Genomic DNA, 5,491 nt, shown 5'->3' with positions numbered 1-5,491 from the left:
GATTAAATGACATATGCTAAATTTAAAGGGAGAACACTTTGTTATCCCTCTAGAGAAACTTATTTGCATTTGAACACAGACATGCTAAAGACAAAAGTTAATCCAAAGGCACTGTGTTGGGACAGGAAGACAGCTAGGCTGACAGATGAGGAGGGTCTCTTAAAAATCCAGCAGGGAGGCAGTGATCCACTTTGCTCCCACCAAGGCATAGCCTCATCACTTAAGAGAAGCCTATGTGGGTGGGGGGTGCTTTATAAGAACCATACAAAGCAGGGCCCATGGGTGGCTCAGTTGGTTAACTAACTGCCTTCGGTTCAGGTCATGATCCTGGAGTCCTAGGATTGAGTCCGGCATAGGGCTCCCTGCTCAGCAGGAGTCTGCTTCTCCCTCTGACCCTCCACCCTCTCATGCTCTCTCTCTCATTCTCTCTCTCTCAAAGAAATAAATAAAATCTTTAAAAAAAAAAAAGAACCATAAAAGCAGCAGAAACAAACACAGTTCCCGCCCTTGAGAAATAGAAAACTCAAGACCCTGGTGTCAGCCTGAATATGTACCTTCTAGTCTTCCTCTGCCTCTCCATTATGATCTTGGCTTGGTCACTTAATCTCTCTATATTTTGGTTTTAAGAGCTGTAAGATGGGAATCACAGTTTCTGCCTCCAGGAAATTCAGGGAAAGTGGTAATCTTGGAGATGTTAGTGTTAATTCCAATCAGAGTGGCTTATCCAAGAAGCACCTGTTTTCTTTCCTAGACTCCTTGGCTGAGTGCAAGAGCACAAGAGCAGGGAGAACAAAGCCCCTTGGGAAAAGAGTCACAGAAAATTGCTGGTGCCCCAAATCACATTCACCTGAGAAGAGGGGATGAGGAAAGAGCTTCTCTCCTGTGGGACTCACTCTAGCTGGGCTTGACAATTCAGAAGATAAATTCTTTGTGGACAGCTAAGAGCCAGGAAAGCCAGTTCTCATGTTTTAAAGGCAAGTGTTGGTGTAGCAATTTGTGAAATGAAATGTTACATATAAATAAGAAATGGAGTAGTTCCTGGGAAGAGAGAAAGCTAGAGTAAGATATCTCAAAAAATGCTGGCTTCTAGGTCATTGAAATTAAACAGGCATTCTGTATTTTAAGTTATTTGCATACTTTAGAATCCAAGCAAAAGATTAAAAATGCTTTTCCTAAAATGGAATGTGCAATTTATTCAGATCCTCAATTAATATTTGGATTACTTGAATTAAAAATTATAACATCTACTCATACTAATTTTGCCCTTTTAATATCAAATGAGATCATATTTTAATTCTATAAACTCCAAACAGACGAAGAATTCAAACGTCATTGGTAGCTCACCTAATTTTTAAATGACATGATTGATAGTTGTTTTCTAATTTGGAAAAATACGATTTGCATTTCTTCGTAAGCATTAAGGTTGGAGAGGCCTTTTATTTGTCAGAATGATAAACTCTGCATGCAAAAGGTTACAAAGGAAGTAGCAAATTGGTGGATTGACATTTTCATCTAATTTAACACAAACATAATTGCAGGTATAAAAATCTGAAATGGAAATAAATTAGAATTATGCTCCTGCCATTTTGTATTGTCTTTCCGTGGGGGAAAAATAAAACCACATTAAAAATTAATCCATTGACTTGAAAGAGCAGATATAATTGGGCTTGGAGGCCAATAAATGAAAAGCAAAGCTTTGAGACTTTTTGTGTTTTTACTAACCTATCTAGATTCAGGCTTTCCGATTCTTGCATGAGAGTTGATTTGGCATAATAAACACAACAAACCAAAACCTTTCGTCTTCCTCTGATTTTCTTCTTTAATTGGATTTCTTTGTTTTTCAAAAGGCTCATACTTCACGTAGATGGAGTTTGTTGGCCTTTGGCACCAACAATCTGTCACACAGATTCCAGATCAACCTGGGAAATTTGTCTTAGAGGTCAGAGGGGGATTGCTGCTGAACGGTTATCTCTTCTGTTGACATCCTTTTTAGGAGGGTGGGATATTTATTTCAAGTCAGAGATCATACATTTCCTCAAATCAAATTTTCAAAAAGCCAGGAAACTCAATATCTAGTAAAGAAAAAAATTTCTAATTACAGATGGAATCATCTTATGAGGTAAGAGTAGACCTCGAAGTTCTTTAAAAGTTAATAGTGAACTAGAAATGGCAGAGCTGAGATTCTAAACTTGGTGTATTAGACTTGAATAAGCAGCTAAGAAAATCTAATGAACTGTCTGATACCTATTATCTAGACTTTGTATCAATCACTTATATATACACCATTAAACAAACCACCTATATTACATACACACCATATGGTTTTTTCACATGGCATGTATTTTTATATTATATAGCCACATGTATAGCCAAGATGAACCTTAAAAATTAACAACAATAGCAAAAAACACAGGAGGTGCAACTATTCAACATCAGCTAACTGGATTTAAAATAGAAGCCATGTAACTTCACCTTAAGGCTCTACTCTCTGGGCACGATTTTGACGTTAGCTTGCACGTGGCTTGGGACAGAACAGAGCAGAGATGGCAGAGTGGGGACAGACACAAGGCACCAGTGGGAAGGGGAAGAGCAATGGAAGCAGCTCCAGAGAGTAGCTGTGGGGAACACGGAGCACTCCCCCCTTGCACTCACGTGCCAGCTCCCACGAAGGGAAAGGAGTCGTGGCTGGAGGGACACAGTGGGATTTACATCCTGGTTTACACCTTGACACCTTGTTAAGCTGAATCAACTCTAGTCAACTTGGGACTTCATCTGCGCACTGACTCACTTTCTTATTAAATTCCTATGCTCTCTAGGAACTGCTTGGCTTCCCGGCAATCATTTGCACGCACCTTTCCCTGAAGATGATGTGCATGCAGGAGAGAGTTCTTCGAGGCCCCCTCCGTGGCCTCCCTGCTGCCCGGCACCACTCGGGCTTGCTGACCGGGGGCAGCGGTGACCTCTGTGGCTGGCTGGCCCTGCCACAACTGTGGAAGGAGGACAACCTTCCCTCTTGTAATATTGCCTCATGGCTCCTGCGCAGCGTCTCGAGTCAGGCTGCCTGGACTCCAGTCCCAGCTCTGACCTGGAGCGGCTGTGACGTTGAGCATGTTGCATGAATACTGTGTCGCGGTTTCCGTTATCTATAAAACAATGGGGGGAAGTAACAGAACCTGCTTCTTAAGCTGTTATGAGAATTAAGATAACAAACGTAAATCCTTAGAAGAGTATGTAATAAGCCCTCAAAATATGTACCTGGTTAATACGTGCAAGCTTTAGAGAATGTTCCTTCTAAAACTCACAATATCCTACACTTTGTCTGGTAGCATGAAGACTCTCACATCCTCTTAAGTAAATTCCAGATGCTATTTTCCAAAAAATTCAAGAATCTTGGCAAAATCCTAATACCACTGTCAAATAAAATACTTGTTACCTCTCTGCTCAAAATATTTAGTGTCTGTTGGCATTTTCATAATTAGGATAAGTAAATGGTCCTCTCTGTCACTTACCCTGAAGGGGTGGGACCAACATAACAACTGTGATTCTATAAGCCACATACACAACATTTTGGGACACACATTGGCTGTAAAAAAGTCATCCTTGCATGTATCATTTCTCATGATATGCCCCAAATTTCAGTCATGACACTTTTAAGCTCCTACAAAGGAGAAGAACTGTATTCAAAGAGTGACAAGCTAAATGATAACATAAGACAGTAGTTCAACAGATGTTAGATTTCAAGAAATATTTCATGAGCATCTCTCCGCAAGACATAACTTAGAGGAACTGCAGGGGACACAGTCCAGAACAAATAAATAGCAGGATATGTGCTCCAAGAACTCAGACTGGTGAAGGGTACCGACATATATATGGATAGTTCTAATTCAAGAAGCCTCTGGGGAGCACTAAAATAGAAGCAACTGCCAAAGGCAAGAGGAGCAGTAAGACTCTTGAGGACAAGAGAAGGATGTGTCGAAGAGAGAGGAGTGTTTGGGAAAGAAGAAAGAATGCAAACAAGGACACAGAAACAGGGATGCCCAGGGATGCCCCAGGGCGGATGGGGACGCCTCCATGAGAGAAGGGCGTGGGGGAAAAGAGTATTAACGATAGATGGAGCCGCCACACTGATGGCTGGCTGTGTGCAGAGGCTGAGGAGGGCTGACATGAGTCAGAATGAAGCAGGAAATCATTGACGATTTTTAGTAAGAACAAGGGCATAATCAGAATGTTTGTGGGAGTGCAGCTCAAGTGCAGGGTGTAGCAAAGAAGACTAACATATGAGTCAGAACATTTGAGTTCTGGCTTGGTTTGAACATTCTCGTTCACACCCCAGCTCCCATCTCTCTAAACCTCAATGGGGTAATAAGCTCTGCCTTCCTCCCGGGGCTCTTCTTGTGAACGGGAGCTTGGAATGAAGTAGGGTAGGAGGGTTATGAGGGTTACTTGGTGGTGGGAGAGACTGCAGGCAGAAGGACCCCTGAGGACCCTATTTACCAAATCCAGATGAGCAGTGAGAACCCAGGCTAAGCCACGCAGAATAACATAGGATGTCAAAGGACTGGACTAGTTGTTTGGTTTTTTCCCCCCCTATTCTCAGATAAGTTATTCGTGCATTGTGTTTTCGTATTTACCCATTCTTAGAGTTTTCTGTTTGGGAGGTGTTAACATTGCCTCAAGAATAGCGTGTTTATACTTTCCACCACTTCCTCCTATCTTTGTGAGCAGCTGTGATGTGAAAACAGGTATCACATAAGTAGTTTTATGCTTAAGTTCCCCTCCTGCACTTTCATTAGAAATCAAATAAAGTATATTCACTTTATTAAAAGTGAGAATAGGGGCACCTGGATGGCTCAGTCAGTTGAGCATCTGACTCTTGGTTTCGGCTCAGGTTGTGATCTCAGGGTCATGGGATTGAGTCTTGTGTGGGGCTCCCCACTCAGTGGGGAGTCTGCATCTCCCTCTGCCTATGCCCCTCTCCCCTCTTGCACATACTGTCTTTCTAAAATAAATAAATAAATCTTTTAAAAAATAAGAAAAAATATGATTAAATTTTACCATATTGTGAAATACCATTATTTGAATTTTTTATCCTGAATCTCCCTATACAGAAAAAATATATATGTATATATAAAATTATATAGCATATCGGGGCGCCTGGGTGGCACAGCGGTTGGGCATCTGCCTTCGGCTCAGGGCGTGATCCCGGCGTTATGGGATCGAGCCCCACGTCAGGCTCCTCCGCTATGAGCCTGCTTCTTCCTCTCCCATTCCCCCTGCTTGTGTTCCCTCTCTCGCTGGTTGTCTCTATCTCTGTTGAATAAATAAATAAAAAATCTTAAAAAAAAATTATATAGCATATGTATATATAAAATGTATATGCATATACATAAACTATATATGCACTGGTGTTTTTATATACTCGACTTGTTTATGTTGCTTTCATTTTGAATTCAATTTCTTTGGACTCCCTTTCTATCAGTTGGGCATTGTC

At 41.4% G+C, this 5,491-nt stretch overlaps 1 long non-coding RNA gene across 1 annotated transcript; it reads left to right on the top strand.

The window, feature by feature from the left end:
• The first annotated feature begins 821 nt into the window (after positions 1-821).
• On the top strand, positions 822-3,447 carry LOC148109378 (uncharacterized). Its single transcript, XR_015725870.1, has 2 exons — positions 822-974; positions 2,817-3,447. It is a non-coding gene; the product is annotated as an uncharacterized LOC148109378 (long non-coding RNA).
• Positions 3,448-5,491: the final 2,044 nt, after the last annotated feature.

The sequence above is a fragment of the Ursus americanus genome, chromosome 10 (assembly GCF_024610735.1).
Source record: "Ursus americanus isolate L20-20 chromosome 10, mUrsAme1.1.p, whole genome shotgun sequence".
Lineage (NCBI taxonomy): Eukaryota > Metazoa > Chordata > Mammalia > Carnivora > Ursidae > Ursus > Ursus americanus.
The sequence above is the reverse complement of the archived record's forward strand: the minus strand, read 5'-3'. Positions and strand labels throughout refer to the sequence as shown.